General features: G+C 32.3%; 1 protein-coding gene across 2 annotated transcripts in view; it reads right to left on the reverse strand.

The window, feature by feature from the left end:
* LOC123014101 (chaoptin-like) overlaps positions 1-20,600 on the reverse strand; it is a 116,190-nt gene that overhangs the window by 57,486 nt on the left and 38,104 nt on the right. The gene's annotated exons all lie outside the window — the stretch shown is intronic.

The following is a 20,600-nucleotide window of genomic DNA, read 5'->3' on the forward strand; positions in this document are numbered from 1 at the left end:
ATGAAGTGGGGTAAAGTAGTCGAGTAACGGTTATTTGTCTAGGAGGTCGATGGTACGTCTGCCCACCCTTTTATTACACAAAGTTACATTTCCGGTGAGAAAAGTGTAATTGTACACAATTTCAGCTCTGGGCAGGTATACAGTGTGAATCAAGTTGTACAGCCGGCAATATTTTGAGGTTTTAAAGTTGAACAATAAACTGTGAATTTTTGTGTCATTACACAGGGCGACAAAAAAAAAAGTCATGTGACTACTTGACAAATTTTATATAATTTTGTTCGTCTCAGTGAGACAAATCAAATGCACTAAAAAAAAATTCAAAAAGTCCACACACTTTGAACTAAATATTTTTTTTATTAATAATAAATAATAATTTTTTAAATGAATTTAAAATACTTTAACTTTAAAAAATCATTACTCAATAACTATTAGGCCGATTTCCTTCAAACAAAGACCATCCTAAAGGGATGGACTTGTCCTTTGGAAAGATATGCAATTTGAAATTGAATATTGGCAAACTTTTCTACGAACAGTGTTCAAAGAAGTTCGAAGTAAATCGAAGTAATGTAAGGAAAACCCTACGAGTAAATTTTTTTCTTCGTCATCATTGTGTAGAGCATCTCTTTATTAGTTGTAATCGAAATTTTCAAAAAAATATACCGAGTAGTTTTCAAGATATGATTTTTTGAAGTTATGGTTTGATAATCAAGCATTACTCCATATAGGAGAAATGCATGTTAATCTTACTTAAAATTGCATTTTTATAACAGTATCTGTTTTTTGACTCTTCTTTTGCTTAAAAATGGTTAATTGCACCTTCTTTGTTCTAATTAGAATAAACAAAACTGTTTACTTAAAACAAATAAATAGTACCTGCATAGTTTTTTTGTTGTAAAAATAACCACTGATCATTGAGCAAAGAGGATCTAGAAGTTTGATGCAGTAGCTTTAACTATAAGAACAATTTTTTTTTTCAAATTAAATCACTTTCCATTCAGATTCCAACTTGTTCACTTTGTTCTAGCTTTCTGAACTTTTTTTTGAAAATGTGCTCAGCAAATGCTTTCTCATCACTTTCTACTGATGTTGAATGCAATAAGTCAGTTGCTTCGTGTGCAACTGTTATCACAACAACTACTACCTACAAACTAACTGAAGCTAATCGTAGAATAAACCAACAAAATAAATCAGGTGACTTAGTGCATTTGATATCACTCGAAAATAATGAGAAAGCATTTGCTCAGAACATTTTCAAAAAAAGTTTAGAAAGCTAGAACAAAGTGAACAAATCGAAATCTGAATGGAAAGTGATTTGATTTGAAAAAAAAGATTTGCCCTTCTATTTAAGGCTGTTGCCTTAAACTTCTAGATCCTCTTTGCTCAATGATCAGTGGTCATTTTTACAACAAAAAACTCTTTATTTGCTTTAATTAGTACGCAGGTACTATTTATTTGTTTTAAGTAAACAAACAGTTTTTGTTTATTCTAATTAGAACAAAGAAGGTCCAATTAACCATTTTTAAGCAAAAGAAGAGTCATAAAACAAATACTTTTATAAAAATGCAATTTAATATTTAATTTAGTAAGATTAACATGCATTTCTCCAGTATGGAGCAATGCTTGATTAGCAAACCTTAACTTCAAAAAATCATATCTTGAAAACTACTCGGTATATTCTTTTGAAAATTTGGATTACAACTAATAAAGAGATGCTCTACACGATGATGACGAAGAAAAAAAAAATACTCGTAGGGTTTTTCTTGGTATATTTCGATTTACTTCGAACACTGTTCGAAGAAAAGTTTGCCATAGTCAATTTCAAATTGGATATCATCTTAAAGGGCAAGGCCATCCCTTTAGAATGGTCTTTATTTGGAAGAAATCGGCCTATTGGGTAATGATTTTTTAAAGTTAAAGTATTTTAAATTCATTTAAATTAGAAAAAAATTATTTAGTTCAAAGTGTGTGGACTTTTTGAAATTTTTTTAGTGCCTCACTCAGACGAATAAAATGACATAAAATTTGTCAAGTTGTCACATGACTTTTTTGTCACCCAGTGTTATATGAAAAAAAAGTTTAATTTTTATTATAAATATTTTTAACAAATCCTACTATTTGTATGAGTTTTTTGCGATTTGAATAGCAGCATTAGCAGCTGGTTGTTGCTTTAGCAAACCACTTACTTTGTGCATATCCAAAATATTATTCGTTGGAAAGTTACAAAAGAAAATGTTTGGTTTTCTTATCCAATTGCTTGGATTTTTATAGCTGCCGTCCTGGTCCTGACCTAGTGTTAATATTGACTTTTCTTCGTAGGCGCCGTCCGACTAGATGCAATTATTACTATGTAAAAAAAAGTATGATCCTGATCGGAATTTCATAACGGTATGAATTATTTATCGAAGAACAATGTCGATATTCATACCGCTTTCTAGGCCTAACAGGGCGTTCAGCGCTGTTCCAGTGTCAGTTTTTACGGTCCGATTCAGTTTTGCTGAATAATTGAGACGCAAGGTCGACAAATTATGGAAAACAGTCAAGCGCAGGTGTTAAATCTACAATTCTATTGACCTCACCGCTTAGTCTCGAACAGTAATTGGTAAACAAAGTAACACAATCTAGTGGCACAATGGACCTGTCGTTGTTACCATGTTTCTTCGGGTGGAAGTGTGTTAAAAATCATTAACGGAAACAAAGCACCGTAATTAGTCGGAAATAACGTGGAGCTAACTCTGCGGGAGCAAACGCTTATAGACGTCCCCTACATGTTCGAGTACAAAGTCATTGTTGGGGAACATGCACCACATGTACTCCAATGAATTTCACCACTCACGCAAAGAGACGTTGAGACCAAAGCAATTAATCATTTTAACGCACCTTACCACAAGTTTTTCGTTTTTCATAAATATGTTTTTGCAGACTATGAAGTTGTTTTGTTGGTTTTCGAGTTTCTTTAAACATTTATCAGATTAAAGCGTCTATATTTCGTCAGAATAAATCAGTCAACAATATTAAACATTTTAAACATTTTCGTTTGCTCAGTTTTTCGTAGGCGCTTGATCATTCTCAGTCTCATTATCTCAAGACAATGACGCCTTTCTCTGTATTATAAAGCGTTAAAAGCATATTCCTGAACTAATTCAACTCGACCCATTAACTACTAAGCGCACCTAGCTTATACTCACGACAAATAGTATTAAAACTTTTAACTCTTTAGAATGGGTTTAGAATTTGCTCAGACCACCGGGAAAAGTTTATTTTCTTATCTTACCAAAAAAAATTGTGCCTTTTTACGTTTCTTCTACATAAAAACAATAAAAAATGTCATAAATTCTACTAGTTACAATAATGAGTGTAATAATATTCAATAAAAAGTAATAGTTGTGAAATACAAAGCTAAAAGACTCGGTAGACGTCTTGATCACGTTTAGAAGTGGCCAACGGGAGGTGGAAGAAATAATAACACGTCTATTCAATACCAATAAGAGTCTCAGGAAGAGAATGACCCTTCTATTAAAAATAACGGCTTTTTTCCACCTCATAGAAAAATAATACTAAAACTTTATGTACTTCGAGCTTCGTTGCTTTGAATATAAAAGAGAATTTGAAAAAATAAAAAATAAAGTGGACGATTAACGTCTGCGAGACCGTCTTTGATATTGGCTAGTGATTTATTTCCAATAAAAAATATAAAAGTAATTTGTTTTCCGTTGAAAGTATGTGTTATTGGTGGGCCATTTTCAGTCGTGATTTATATTGTAATAGTGTAGTGCTAGAACTGATGAGAACATTGCAACTGTGAAATTTGCATTTCATTCAGTGAAAAAAAAATGATTTCAGATGACCATCATTTAATTACATAGTATTGAAATTAATTTAAAGTGAATTGTATACTACCTGTATTGTTGTTTATGCCGTACTATTATTGAATGTCTAATAAGCCCATACAATTTAATTAGCAAATGTTATGTATCAGTATATTTATTATTATTGTTCATCGTGTTAACGTTCACCGTAATTTCAACATTCTCTCTAGTTCTCAATCTGCATCTAAAATTAAATTGTTGTAACTGTTTTCGCGACTCTAATCGAATTTGCTCAATAAAATAACTTTAAAGTTTAATTCTGTGTTCAAAATTTAACGTAAGTTAATTGTTGCTGCTACCATTAGTCTTGAATTGTCACAACAAACAATTAAAAATTAATCAATAGATAACTTTAAAAATTTACAACCTTCGTGAAACTTTTATCAATTTCTGCTTAAGTTAAATTTATCAATAAAACTAATTTACTTCCTAACTCGCAGCGACTAAAATTATAGCGGAGAAAAAAAACCTCATAAAACAGCAGTTTTACTCATAATAATCCTCTCATAAAACTGGATAAGCCACAAACGCGGTTAATTGTTAAAAATTAGTATCCTTCCAGGATTGTATGGAACTGTAATCTGCTATATTATGCATTATTAATTTATTTATATGTACAATGACTACAGTCCAGTGGACAAGTTGATTAAGCAGTTGACTTATTTAAGTTTTAAATAAAACTGCAAGGGAAAATGCAAAGGAACTATAAACAATACAGATCAGGAAATTGCAACTTTGCCTAGTTATGGAACAGAGAGAAAAAATATGTTGAATTTCCGACACGTTTCAATTTTATTAAATGTGTTGCTGCAATTGAAATATTAATTATCAAGTGCATCACGTCTAGTAAATTGTTGTTGCAGACATGTTTTACAATGCCAATTAAATTGTTATGTATTTTTAATGCCAATTTAAAATATTTTTACTCTTGGATGAGAATACATATCTCTCGTAAAGTGCGCTCTAGAGAGAAAACAAAACCATTTAATCACTTAATAAGTAATTCAATGAACGTCATCTCATTTCAGTCGGATGGTCCAAGTTGTAATAACCTCGTAATTAAATATTAACATCTTGTTTCATAGACAGTTAAATGACATTATGCACAGTTAAACAAACCAAATTTTTGATTAAAATTAAAAATTAAACCGTTAAAATGAACACCGTTTTTGAGTCAAAGGACGAGAGCTTAAATTTCCACCGATCGATATAATACCGTAAAAAGCTCTACATACGTACATACATTACCGGCCAGTTTTAAGCGATTTTCATGCAACCCCTGTTTATAGATATTATCAACACGGTCACCTTTAATAAGTCATGGCTTCCACCCGACGCTTTCCGGAGTTGGATATTGTTATCCTCCCCCGGATTATTTCACAAGGGTTGATGATAACACACAATCCGATAAATACAGGATGTCGGGTTGCGGTTCACATTGCTGTAAACTGTGCCCGTTTTCAACCAAAGTTGTTAATAATATCAATCACAGATCGAGCATAATAATACGACACATTATATTATACTCTCTTGACATTTATTAGAATAATTAACAAAAGTCTCCTAACGCCAAGCTGTAGTAATTTTACTTTCACGTCAATGAATAAAAGAAGTTGATAGCTGGAAACGTAATGTTTAAAGTTTAGATAAACTCAAAACATTTTAACCAGGATTAGGCAATGACAAGCTCTGAATAGGGGTTAAAAGCAGCAAATCGATAATGTGATTGAAAAGAATTAATGCGATCAGCACTGTTTGGAAAACACAAATTTTATATAGGTATATAAATATAATGTAAACATAACACAAAAGATGTTGGGAATTGAAACTCGTGCCAAAATGATATTTATGCTTAAATGGTAATTAATCTAGGAATTATTGTTTGGCTTTCTTTGTGCAAATTATCCAGACACATGCGAGAATTGAGCCATTTTCTTCCTGTAGTAATTTTAAAAGTTTTAGATACGTTTACGTTAATTTATTAAAAATTATTATCTACTATACAGGTTGCGCCATAACTCACGCTCCTGAGAAAAATACTATACATATAAGGTAAGATACCAGGAACATGGAAAAAATGTTAAAAAAAATCTATCTATAAAAATGTCGAAATTATGAGAGTTTAAATTTTGCACTTTGACTCTTTATTTCTGTTGGAAAAATAATTTTCCAATTTTTTTTGCTACATGCTATTAGAAGAGGAAACAATGAAGCTGTTTCCTAAATTGTAACTCTGTTCAATGTTATTCGTGGCCCTTATTGGCAAAATTTTTGTACCTTTATTAAATAATTGAAAAAAACACAAAATCATCAGTATCATTAAATAAACACAAAAAATGTCAAATGTCAAAAAATAAATGTTTTTACAGATAGAATTTTTGTATTTTATCTTACTTGAAATTTTTCTCTGGGGCGCGAGTTGTGGCGCACCCTGTATAAGTATTATTTATTAAAAATAAAAATATATTTCATTAACTACGATAATTTTTAACTTTAATAAACTGATGAAAGTTTTTTTTTAATGAGACAGCTTAATCAATTCTCTATATTGCTTACTAAATGAAAGAATTATTAAATTAAACAGTTGACAGTTAAGGAAGCAGTCTGTGAGCAGCTTCTAGCTAGAAAATCCAGGATTACCGTAGCTGCTTCCAGCACCAAAAATCCGGCGAACTTAAATAACACAAACATATTGTGCCATTACGCGAGTGAATTTATTATGTGCGACGTGGCCCGTGTAAACGATGAAAAATTTACATAATGACTTATTTACCAACATCAGCTAAACCTTATCACATCTTATATTTCGTTTCCGAATCCGTACAGCAAAATTTAAATTAATGCTCCTTTCAGCAGAGCATAATGCAATCTCTGTTCCGACTTGATCTAGATAAAAATATACACGCCACATCTGAAAATTGTGTGCGAAAATAAGCTCTCTATGGGAATTTTCAGTACACGTCTTCTTGTATTTCATGAACCCGAAATAGAGATAAAGTGTGTTGCTGGAGCACTGCACAGGTACGCCATTAAATGGGCCGCTGCTCTATAATTGTGCACTTAATATTCAAAAGCCTACAAAATCTCGCATCTCGGATCTGGGCTTTGTACAGAACCGGCTTTGCGGGACTTAATTGTTAATAGAATATAAAGTCACTTATCTGACCGCGGTTATCTTTATATTTCGTTTTTCAGGAGCGTCTTTTGAAGTCCGAAAAGTCTTTGAACTTTATCCTTTACTAAACAAGTTATTTGAATTAGAATAACAACAGGTAATTCCCTGTGGAACTTCCCATCCGATTTGAACACAGATGCTAATTTATTCCAACCGAGATACTTATATTAAAAATATTTCAAAGTTTACGTTTTCTTTTATTTCACAACTCGTATTGCCTTATAAAGGACTATACACAGAGCCGCTTATTTTTCCCTTAATCGCGAAATACGATAGGTACTTGTGTTTTGAACTCCCGGTGACATTGTCGAACATAATAAGAAGCTTTTTAAGAGAAAATTAAAAAAAGATTTTTTGTGTTTGGTATTCGCTCGACGACTCACAATAAAGTCTTTATTTCTGACGGTAAGAGGGATGTCCTTAGAATTTTGCCTTTGTGTAAAAACATCCAAAAACATAAACACAAATAACTTCCCCAAGCTCTAAATATTACCGGAAAAACACCGGTGGCTGCTTTCAAACTTTTTGAAATTGGCTGTGTAATTTATGTACATATTGAGTTTTGTTATATGCAAATTTCGTTTTGACAATCCGTTAAAAAATCCGGTCTCAGGGTTGAAAAAACCTGAAATCGAATAATGTTGAAAAAACATAGCAAAGCCTGGAGAATAAAATTAATACCTCCCACATTGTACAACCCTTATCCCTTTTTAAAGGCTTAATACGGTTTACTCCGGTTAAGCAAAAATTCTGGTTTAAAATCCTAGTTTCCTGTTCCCCACAGATACAAATTTATATTACATACCTAATGGTAAGATAAAAAGTCGGTAAATAAATGCCGATATGTCCAGCAATATCGGCAAAATGATTGAACGTTTTAATGTGACTTGTTGGTACTAATGACTTCGTTTTGTGTTCATTAAACTCCCGTTTTTTTTCTTTTTAGTGAGTCATAAATGAAGTCTGTTGGCATTTAGTTCCGACAAGAATAATGAGGAAAAATTCGTGCAAATCTTTTATGAAATTATATATTTTTACATTTTATAGACCAAGTTTTCCTTATTTGGGCCATTAACGTAAATACCTCGTAATTCCAGCTTGAAGCAATCGCCGGCACGCACCTCTTCAATAAAAAACCAAAAACTTAACATGCGATTTTTATGTAATTAAGGTTTTTACTGCTCTTCCGTCATTATGAAATTTTTAAAACTGCGGAATGCATGCACACCTTGTAAAACTTTAGTTCTCACTTTGTTATAAAAATTCGGCCGCAAATCGATTTAAGCGAGTCGTTGTCGCGTATATTTCGGTAGAGTTGTCAGCCGAGATCAAATGCAGTTCGACGTTTGGTCTAATAACAATGTCAAAATTACTAAACTCGATGGGGTGCTCTAGTTTCTGCCGCAAGAAACGCTAAATTGTACATTTCTCCCTCTATCGTTACAAGGAAAATCAGAAGCGACCTCATGCATCGCAGCCAACAACCTGTCTATGCTTGTTACGTCATGCTGCAACAAACACAAAGTTTCAAACTAACTAAATTGGTTTCCGGAGGGGTTCACTATTATACAATACACCGTCGCACGTACAACTAAAATTGCTTTAAAACAAGATAACAATTTTTAAAAGGATAAATCAGTTAGAAATCTCGATGGAAGTGATTCGAGGTGTGTCAGAACTCTGATTATTTTAAATCGGTTCATGCTTGAAAACCATTTCGTCTGAGGTTGATGCACTTTGCAAAAATGGAAAGTGAGACGAGCTTTCTGGAATTAATGGCTTTGTTTCGTGCCTTGCCGTTGCAGTTGTTATTTTCAGAAGTCGGTGCTAATTAATGGAAAGGGGTTTATCATTCTAGATAAAATGTGTTTGGCGATCGTGTAAACACTTGTTTAGGGCGGCGTTTGCGTGATGTCGACTTTTGGCCTTTTTATCATTACCAAATTACCTCTACGACAATTTTTTTTACAATTTTTATTAGCAATAATAATGTTTGCCCGGCGCATCCACCAAAGTTATCAGCCAAATAAAAATTAAGAAAGACTAAAATTCTGAAATATCAATGTTTCATTAGTAAAAAGTATATGTTAATAAGAACAATTTAAAAAGTAATTATGGTTTTAGTAATAAGTAATTTAACTACAAATAATGTTAAGTTTCCTGCACAACTAATTCCTGGCGCATCCACCAAAAATGAAGTTAAATTTAGCTTACCTACTCCTTGCGAAACTCTTTCACACATTATGTTTTTAAAGAATGATGTAAAAGCTCAAATGACATAGCTAATTCTGAAAGTATCACTAGTGTCAAAAGCAGGTTTTCTTCAGGAAGGTAGTGACATGTCTATTAAAGTAAGTTTGCGTCGCACAAAAACCCTGTTTTGAAAATTTACCAAATTAAAATACAACTTTGTTGAAGTAATCATACATAACTGAAACTCACATAACTAATTTAGGCTAAGTTGCCGCTTCATTTGCATAAAGGTTATAAAACTAGTTATACGTTCGCTTCGAGCGTTCTTGCTGATGACAAACTGTGCATACGGCCCGAGCAAGTCTTGCGATATGCAGGAGAGTTTTAGACTTTAATGACCTGTTTGTATTAATGCAATTGCAAGACCATTCCGAAATCTGTTACATTCAGAATCTTGCTAATTATTCCTGCTCGTCGGAAGAATAATTTCATATACGTCAAAGAGAGTAAATTGAGCACAACTAGCGAGTCTCAGATCAGGGGAATGTGGAATATAAAGACGGCAAATGCCAAATAGTCTGGCAAAGCACGTCAATTTCTGCGACAACTCTCTATATGCATATATGAGCAAAGAGATTTGTTGTTAAGCTTGTCAGATTTATGTAGCTTTGGCTTAGTTTAACCTTGTGTAAGTCTGAAACAAATATATGCCCGTATAAAGTTTACAACGGTAAAACCCTAATATGTCAAGTTTCTTATAACGCCACATTAATTCACGTTGTTGCTTTGTAAAATAAAAAATCCTACTCTTATGATTTCCCTTTTTTTCACTTAAACTCTTTTTACGCCTCCATTCACAAGTTGTAAAGATTAGCTTTGAATGAAATTTATCATCGGAAAATATTTAGAAAGCTATAAACATGAAATATCACTCTAATTCAGTCGAATGCAACATTTTTTATTATTCTCAATTATTTTGCTTCATAATACCCCAGGGAGCCGTCCGACTAATATGTAATTTACAAAAAAGCGTTTTTTGTAATTGTTATCGAAAACAGTTGATCTGTTATTAAAAGCAATAGTCATAAAAACGGATATGAACATCAATTTCGAGAGCTGATCGGATCGCTTTCCGATTATTTTTTAATAGCGGCCAAGTTATCGTGAATCCGCTTTGTTCAGTGACAATTAACGCAGAAAAGAATCGTTTCAGATAAAATAGCGCACTAAAACGGAAGGGATAAACCTAAAACTCAATATTGAAAATACGAATTTACAGTTTCGACGTGGTGAACGACCGGACGCTCCGGTAACGTATCTGCACTACATCTACGATCGCATTCGGTTTAATATTGCATGATAGTTGAGCAAATATACCTACCCTATTTGTTTTAAAATCAATGGAATCCAATTTTACAAGTAATCAGCTTCAAAGCCAAATGTTCACCAAATTAATTAAAACAAATGACTGTCTTTATGAAGAAAGCAAAATAACTATTTGAATCCTCGCAGAGAAAAAAATTTGGAAAAATAGCATTGAAATATACAGGCTGCGTCAGAACTCGCGCCTCAGAAAAAATTTTCAAGTAAGGTAAGATACCTGGAACATGAAAAAAATGTTAAAAAAATTCTATCTGTCAAAAAATTTTGACATTTATTTTTTGACATTTGACATTTTTTTATATCTATTTAATGATACTGATGATCTTGTATCTTTTTTTACAATTATTTACTCAAGGGACAAAAATTTTGCCAATAAAAGCCACAAATAACATTGAACAGAGTTACAATTTAAGATACAGCTTCCTTGTTTCCTCTTTTATTTAACAGCCTATTGCAAAAAAACTTGGAAAATTATTTTTTCAACAGAAATATAGTATAGGGTCAAAGTGCAAACTTTAAACCCTCATAACTTCGAAATTTTTATAGATAAAATTTTTTTAACATTTTTTCCATGTTCCTGGTATCCTACCTTATATTGCATTTTTCTCTGGGGCGTACACACATATAGGTATTTGAACCATCCATCTTAACTGTTTATGTCTTCTTATATTTTCTGTTTATTTGAAATTACAACTATTGAAATTTTGAATCAAAAGACACTACAAGTGAGAAAATCCGATTTATCATAAGAAAATCATCATAAAGCAAGGATTATTTAAAAAATAATGTTCTTATTTTTAAATTAAACATTCTGCTCTTGCAAGTTTATTTTTATTTTTGTCAATATCTAATATTTCTATTTTCTTTAAATAGTAATGTATAACTGTAGTAAAAAGCGTTTATTTATCTTTGTGTACTTTTTTCTATTAAGACAAAGCATTTTTTAATTTAAGAGAAAATGATTTTTTTTCAACTTGTCTCTAAAACATTATTTTGTTCGACAACTTCTTGTAAAAAATTTCACATTTCCGCTATTGTTAACAATTCTTTTTACTCTTTTGCTTATTCCGTCAAGATTATCTCATACAAAATATCGTTTAAAGCTCTGCCGTTTCACTGGCGTTTATAACAAAATGATTACCATATCACAGCAATTTTGTCACGTTAGTGAGACAATAATTTGATACAATCACGACACATTCGTAGAACTTTTGAATTTTCTTGCAGGGTAAAAACTTTTTCATTAAACCTATTATTTACAAAAATTGAATATGTCAAAAAGTATAAAACTAGTTGCAAAAGTCAATCCTACAACTGTTATTAATAAATTAATTTGTTTGTTTTTTTTTTCATAATTGTAGATTGTTCAGAACAAATCAAATATTACCATCAGGTACAGCCAAAAATTGATTTCCAGGTGATGTAAAAAGTACAATTGACCTTAAGATATATGTACATAGCAGATATTGCAGAATCAACAACGAAGTGTTCAGAATTGAAACAACACAAAAACATGCATTTTACACCGACCGCAATTTTCAAACTATTGTGAAGATTATTAATGCCACAAGCACAAGTGTGACAAATTCAACAATAGTGGTGTTCACTTTATTTTTAGAAAGGCCGAAACATTCTCTCGTGTCCCGGACGTTTCTACGGAAGCTATGCTTTTGGACTGTTGAATAACGCAACGGCCACACCTTCTCCAGACCTATTTTATTTATCACGTTATTAGCTTAGAAAAGTGCTTGATCCTACATGGATATGTGCAAAGAGATGGTAAACACTTGCTACAAATTAAATTTCGAGTACCTAGAAAAGGGGTCTGACAGAGGCTTACAGGCTGGAGCAATATTTTTTTAGCTGATCCTGAAAGATTGAAAAATGAGACGTTAAAGCAAGGATCAGTGGGGAATAATATGCTAAATTAACTTTACATAATAGACAACGAATTTATCAAAAAATTGTGGAGTTGTATGTATATTTTGGAAACACACTTTTTATTTTTGAGACAAGATAAAACCGTAAATTATAACCGTTTAATTATATCAGGGTAGGGCAACAAAAACGCGTTCCATTATTTACCTAAACTGTATTTAAAAGCGTTCTGAATCATCCGAAATAAAAAGTCACTTAGTGTTCTACTTCAGCTCATATTACACTCGTTATAAATGCGCATCTCGCTTTCTGCAACAAAAACAGGGCACCGTCCTGGCCGGAATAAAGTACTAAAGCTGATTATAAAATATAATAGAGGTCTGTGGCACAGACGTGTCCGTGCAGCCTCATCTGAAGAGTGCTTCAAGTAATAATCTCCATTTTTAACAAGTTTCTAAAACAGTTAATTAGTTCTCGGTCTCGAGAGGGCACACATGCGATAAAGCCGACAAATGGTTGAATATATTTTTAAATCCAATATCTTCTTTTCATAACCTCAAATCCCGCTCACCTCGCATCGATATGAACACCAATATTCAATATATCTGAGTCAGTGCCTATATTCTCAAAGCTCTTTTAGGACTGGCCAAAGCGATTTAAATAAAAATGTACAGGCCTTTAGGAAAATGCTTTGTGTAGTCCAAACTGCTCTCTGTACGTTTTAAGAATTAATAAGTAATCAGCTGTAAGTGAGGGGAATTTACCTAAATATTTTATACAAGTCAGATTGCTTCTTTAAATGATACATTTTGGAGAAAATGAAAGCCTTTGTCAAGGCGGGATTTAAAAAGAGAATATTTGGGACAAACAAAGAGAACTTTAAGTAACAGGACTCGAGTTTGCCGGCTTTACAAGAATAATCAAAGCCTGAACATTTTAAATCGCGAGTATTCGTTTATTTAATAATGGATATCGGTGGACTTTCTCCGTACCTAATAGTAATTATCGACATTTAATTACTTCCGAGCTTTAATATTTTAAAGTTTAATTACGTAAAAAGTTGCAATGCATAATTATGTCGCGTCGTATTTATTAGCGAAAGGATCGAGTTGCAGACACAAGACAAAAACTTTAAAGGTTTTAGGGTTATAGATAAGAGAACAGACGATAGAGCACATTAAGTTGGTTATTGTGTTATTTAGCTATAACGTGTAGTAAGTTCGCATAAAGTCACTTAGTGGAAAGCTATGGTCTTTTTGTTCCAAATCTAGCAAGAAATAGACGCAAATTGTAACAATGCCGTTTGAAACCCTAGGATAATTATACTGTCTACGTTGCTCAAACAGTGTTTCCTTTGTAACTTTTTTTCTCGTCAGACTTGACAAAGTTTACGCTTTACTGTATCGAGACGAATAATTATCAATAATATAAAAATAATAATATTTTTGTTTTTACTGACACAATTGTATTCACTTGCTTTATAGAAAATGTCAATAAAATGTTTTTTTTAATGGCTGGTGACATTTTTCTCCAACCTTTAAATGTTTTCATTTCATAAATTCGGCATATTTTCCAACGGAAATAACAAGTAGAACATTCTTCGTATTTTTATTCAAATACTTTCTGTATCAAAATCCTTGACCTAAACGAATCACACCTTTGATTTTGCAGATATTTTGATCTATTTTAATTAAAATTTACGCATCTAAATAAGAAGTTTGGATTTAAAATTATTTTGTAAAAAATTGTGTATATTAAATAGGCTTTTTATATGTAACTAAACATAAGTAATTTACAAAGGACTTTGGCGAACAGTTGGAGGATTAGATTTTCCCGACGCTTCCACCAAAATTGTAATTTTGAGTAGAAAATTATAATACTAAAATAAACCAGTAAAATACGTAATAGAGTCATAAATGTATAACAAAAACAAAAAAAATGTTATATTTATCTTTCGGCTGTATATATCATTAAACTTTTGGTTTACTCATATTACTCTCAAAAAGTGAAATAAGTTGAAGGTTACTCTTAGATTTTTTTTGGATGGAATAAATAATAAAATGTTAAAAAGACTGTTACAAACACTCTCAGTGTGTTACAAATACACGAGTATCACAATGAGAAGTTCTAACACGTGTTTCTTATACTATTTTTTATTGAACGCTTTTTAAATAGGTCGTATTATTGTTATATCAAGAGAACATGATAATTTGTAGTCGTGTCATCCTGGGATCCGAAAACGTATGTCTGTGAAACGTCAAATAAAATGACAAGTCAAAAGGTTAAGAGGCATGATCAAAAAGATGATAATTTTAATAACTAAATTTATGATTCACCTTCAAAAAAGAACGGTCCTATTATTTGTACGTCGGCCATTCCAGTCCGTTTTACTATTTTACATTTCGACTTGTCATTTTATTTGAAGTCTTACATGCAGTTGGTTTGAAAACGGACATACGTTTTCAGATCCAAAGATGACTCGATTACCCATCCGTTTAAAATAGCTCAAATTGCATTAGTTTCGATGAAATGCGTTGACCTACAACAACTTCTCACCTAAAAATTACAGGATGCAACTAGTGATGGTAAAAATATTGCATCAAATGTTGCCAAAAACAGTGTTACACAGTTGCATTTTGTGTAACTGTTTTCATTGTGACCTCGAAGTAGAAAAAATTTTTTTTTTCATACATGTCACCTCAGCAATGTCAGTGTTTTACTAATTGGTGCTGCTTCAAGATGGCGCCCTTATCAAAACACACAATTGCAAACGAGATTATTCAGTGAAGACAAGTTAGGAGTCCTAAATTCCCAACTCAGTTTAGGATTCATATTGAGGTTATGTGAACAGAATTCGTACCCGTTTAATTAACACACTTTTACGAGTTGTTTGTCAGTTAACATTTTATTATTTAGTGGAGAGTATCCATAGATATTTCGTAGCAACTTTACGACCCCATCAAGCCAACTTAAAGAGCGCCGTAAAATTAATTAAGGGTTCTATGATTTATTGTTTCCCAATATTGTGCCCAGACGACGCTCAATGAATAATTAAAATCGTGGCCACATGCGCAAGTTTTTGCTGCAAAATAATGACTTTCATCTATTAAATTCCAGCGGACCAGTAGCGATTTTAATAATGTAGTTGATGCTGAAATAACTTTCTGAGCTGAATTTAACGAGTTAATACGGTCTCGCTTATGAACCGACCGATTTATTCCGGAATCAAACGGCACTCATCCGCCGTCGAGTTACATCTGTAAGTGCATTTTTCAAGAAGTTTATGCTCCGCGTTTATCCGTAAAAAATTCGGGAGAGGGTATTCACTTTCAGCGCCGGGAAAACACGTCTCTTTTCACCGGCTCGTTTCTCCCAAGAAGTGATAAAAAAATAAATAATATTGAGGTTGTTATAATTTTATCGGCGTCCTGGAAGTCTCCGCACAATTTATTCTCTTCGCTAAAGTGCTCTTAGAAGAACGCACGGAGGAAGCCGATAATTGCGAAATGCGCGAACGATTAATCTACGTGTGCTGTCAAACATATTCAGCGGTTATTATGGCACGCGTTTTGACGGAATCGGCTTCCTGAGGGAAGATGTGAGATGCTGCGGGATCGGAGTTCGACAACTAGCTTGAACAGTGATCTGAGAAAGTGAAGGGTTGCGTCGGAACGGCGATGAATAATGTTGTTGGCGTCGTAAACTTATATCTTTTAAGGATGACTGCTCAATAACTATAAAAGTGCCGAACGACATCGTGTTTCTGATAAATTTGGCGGCGCTGAAGATGAGTTCTTATTAATTTTTCTATAGTGTTATCCGTAACAAGAACCATCGCTAGCATATTCATTTACAGCAAAAAATATAAGAATATTATTTATGCAACCGCAGCTTAAAGACAATGTTTTACTTATAATAAAAATCAGAAAAACATTGTTATTCTCTATCAGGAAATATTTGAATCTTTTTCTACTTAAAAACCAGAAAATATGCTTAATATTATATTCGTACACACTTGTAGAAACAATAAAAAATTTACAAATCCTTTAAATTGCTCCCTAAAGCGCTGTAAAGCGCGCTGAATAAATATTATTGCGTGCTTGCCGCCATCGCAAGTCGCCAAAACAGGCGCATTAATCTTCGAAAAAAGCTAAGTGATTCCGTTGTAGTTAATCATTTCCGAGTAATTTTCCGTCAGATTTTCGCATCCCCAAATTGATAAACATCAGAGTCGTTTTCCCCTTATTCTCAATCAGCGGCATAAATTTTGTTGAACAAAGTGTGCCACTTCATCCCTTGAAAGTTTAGCTTTACCTCACAAAAACCGCCTAATGAAATGACTTCATGGAGTTGGGAGTTTGAAACACGTTTCTTTGCAAGCCTTTATCAAAAGAAATTTAATTTCGACCAGATTATTGCATTAAAGTAGATTAAAAAGTGTTCACATGCCGTATACGGATCATCCATCATATAGCGGAGAACTTTAACCTCTTTCCAAGTCGCTCTAGAGATGGTTAGAGCGATTTTAACAGAGTTTCCCTTGAATTAGAGTCGTGTTTTTTGCGTAGTTTTGCATTGGGATTTATTTTCCTCGTTGATTTACAATGCAAAGGCGTACACAGTTATTGATATGTGAGTAAACCTGTTTGTGGTTGTTACTTGGTATTTGCCGTGTAAATTCCTGCGAAGCGGTAAGCTCATCTTGCTGGCTTCCAGGATGCATCCTTCTTCCTTGACACACACTCAGTGTTGATAAGCGGCACCCGGATCAAAACAACTCTATTACTTTGTTTTTTAGGCCATATACCGCAATATGAAAAAAGTGATGTAATAATCTCCAATCTGTTCCCAGCTTAAAAGCTCTCGATCTTGAATAAAAAATTGAAACTCTTAAACCGTACTAAATTGGTTTAAATAAATAGCACGAAAAAGTAATAACCCACTTGTTCGCTCGGACTATTTTAAACAAGAAAAAATAGATCTAAAATAAAACGCCACCGCCGTCAGCAACACATACTGCCTTATAGCCAAAACAGCTTGCGTGCATGGATAAATAACCTAAACCAGTCAAAATTAACAAAGTTTTTACACGAAAATTCTTCCTTTGGATGTGTGTAGAGCACGTTACTGTCATTTGAAAAAATTCGATTTTGGTAAATAAATTCATTAGAAAATTAATTAAACTGAACTTAAATTCGTATCAAAATATTTCACTGTTACACCTGAGTGGAACTTTACATTGACATTTAAAACCATATCCATAAAGTCTTAGTTATGAGCGCACAATTACAAATCATTCTATCAAAAAATTTGTCTCCAAGCACAAGTTTTTACGGAAATGATGAAATATTATCGCAGAAAAAATAAGGGGTCGTAAATGAATTCAGCTGTAGGTTGTTTTTCAAATATTCAATGCAATATTTTGTATCGCAATTGTCTTTCTGATTAACTAAGTGTAAATTTTAGTATTTGGACATTTAACACGGTCTCTGGCGACTTTAAACAAATTATTACAACTTTAAAACTTTTTACTATCCTTCTGAGATAATACGAAAGCATGGAGAAATGCAAAGTCAGTAAGTATATGAATTATGCTTACGTGAAATAAGGCATAATTTAATACATATACTTTATAACACTTTGTTATAAAAAATTCAACTTGAAGCTTCTGGATTTTCATTATTTTAAAGTTGCGGCGGTTATTAAATTCCCTTGTGTTAAAATTATTACTGTTACTAAATTCATTTAATGACAGCAAAGCAAATTCATAAAGTTTTAGATTTATTAATAAATTTAGTTATAATATTTTTAAATAAAAATCTACAGTTTATTAACTTCATCTAGCTTGCGTGTAGACTTTTATTGTGAATTTATTATTTGAGAAAAGTTTATAAAAATAAAATAAAAGAAGCTGCAAAAAACAAGTTTTTATTAGCTCATATTTTAAGAATATTGTGTAGGATTATAAACATATAAATAAGAAGACTAATGAAATAAAATCTGTTTTTCTTGTAAAATTATTTTACTGAGTTTCATAAAAAAATCCGCGTTAACTGATAAAAATAATTGACTAGAAATAGAAGAAAATGCGTTCTTATTGGATTTTTGATTCATCAGGAACTACCTCAAAGCACCTGCACAAGAAACTGGGCTCTCCAACAACCAAATGCATGAAACGACCCCTTCGGTTAAGTTCGGAAAATCTTTGTGATGAGCTCGGAACGCAACTTTTTAATAAATCGTAGTTTTTAATTAAAAAATTGTGTAACAGTAGGTTGCCATTTGAAAAAAAAATTTTTTGCGAAACTCGAAAACTAAAAGGAATTTCGAAAAATGTCATTCGTGATAAACGGTCACTTTTTAATTGTATTTTACGCTACACTAATTATTTTTTTCGTAAAGTGGTTAGTTTACGAAAAAACGCTTGGTTCTATACTTTTTTTTCACCGTGTATAAATACATTTAGTTAGTTTTGATTTGAAAAAGGTATAAATCCCTAATTAATTACATGGTAATTATAAATAAATAAAGTACCATATAACTCTCGTGTGAGTTACTTCATAAGTCACTAACATCTAAAAAAAAGTTTAGTTATAAACATATACTTTGAAAGTGCTTCTTTGCATGAAAGATTTCGTCCACATTGAGAAAGGTGTTAATTAATACTATTTTCTTAATAATAAATAATTTAAACATGACATAAGAAATGCAATTTAAATTGCAAAATATTTTTATTATTCGAGAATAGGAGAATAATCGATAATAAGTTGATTTCAAGTCTTATTCATATTCTAAGCCATTACGAGGTGTTGGATAAACTTTTGTATGGCACATGTGTGTTTTTACAAATAAGTGTCTTAAGGAAATAAGTACACCACGGACTCGGGGAATTTTTTTTCTTGCGTAAATTATTTGTAGTATTAAATGATAATCAACTATATTATGTAGTTATTTGTTTGTTATTAATATGCACTCATATGTCAAAAATGTTGCTTATTTCAATTTTCCAGCTGATTTCGAATTACAATTATTACATATAAGGTTATTAATTATTCCAGTAAATTACGAGTATGTTTGGTACTTTAAAAACCTGTAATTTAATTTCAAAGTATGTAGTTTGTTTAAATTAAGCTTCAAATAAATATAATGTTGTCGTATTGAAAATTAAAAAGTTTTTGCCATAAATATGAATTTAAGGTTCAGTTTTCCGCTGCGTCAATAAAATAAACGCAATTTGCATAATATGAGACAAGAAAAAATATCGTAAAAATTTAAAAAATTTTAAGGCCAATCACACTTGAATGTGTGTTCCAGCCTCTCCCACAATTTAAATAAAGCTAACAATTTGCGTCCTTTCACCTAAAACTTTACATTCATTACCTCTACCGAGAGCCATTATTTTTTAATAGCCATTTTGCGCTCTTCTTATTGAAACTAAATTCAACCGCGAGAAAAACACGAAATCGCACCATTTTTTTGATTAAGACTAATACAAATGCGCTATTCTATTTGACAGACCTCCCACTGATAATCAATCTTTATTCAAACACGTTTTGTGACATTTCAGCGCCAGTGATGCGTTAGAGCTTCAAACTTTCTAAGCTGCTTCAAGTAGAAAAGTTCAAATGTGTCAATGAGTCGACACGCTGTAAAATGCAAATCCTCCAATATACTCCACTCAAGAAAACAAAGTTGTTAGATTTAATTCTTGCGCTGTTGCTAGACATGAATTACAAGAAAATTGACGCAAATATTGTAATGTTTAAGAATTTTTCTCTACGATGCGGGAGGCATTATTTAGTCGAAATACCGTTGATCAGTTTTTTTTTTGGTTGTTAGGTAAAAGGGATCGAGTTAGCAAAACTTTGTTGACTAAAGAATGGTTTTAATTGCCGTTCCGTATCGTTGTCCTGTCACAAGTCAATTTGGCTGGCAAAAATGCTGAAATTTGAGTTTTATACAGCTCCTTTATACAGGTCCACCTTCACCTTGAGTCCTGTTTGGCCGATTTTGGTGGTGTGACTGTAGATTAATTCAGAAAAGTTTCCCTCGTTATAGCAGCGCGTTCCTTCCTGGGAAGTCTTCTTGTTAAGAAAAATCTTCAA

Source organism: Tribolium madens, unplaced genomic scaffold (genome assembly GCF_015345945.1).
Source record: "Tribolium madens isolate multiple individuals breed KSU strain unplaced genomic scaffold, Tmad_KSU_1.1 Scaffold_97;HRSCAF=244;Tcas5.2_LG3a, whole genome shotgun sequence".
Classification (NCBI taxonomy): domain Eukaryota; kingdom Metazoa; phylum Arthropoda; class Insecta; order Coleoptera; family Tenebrionidae; genus Tribolium; species Tribolium madens.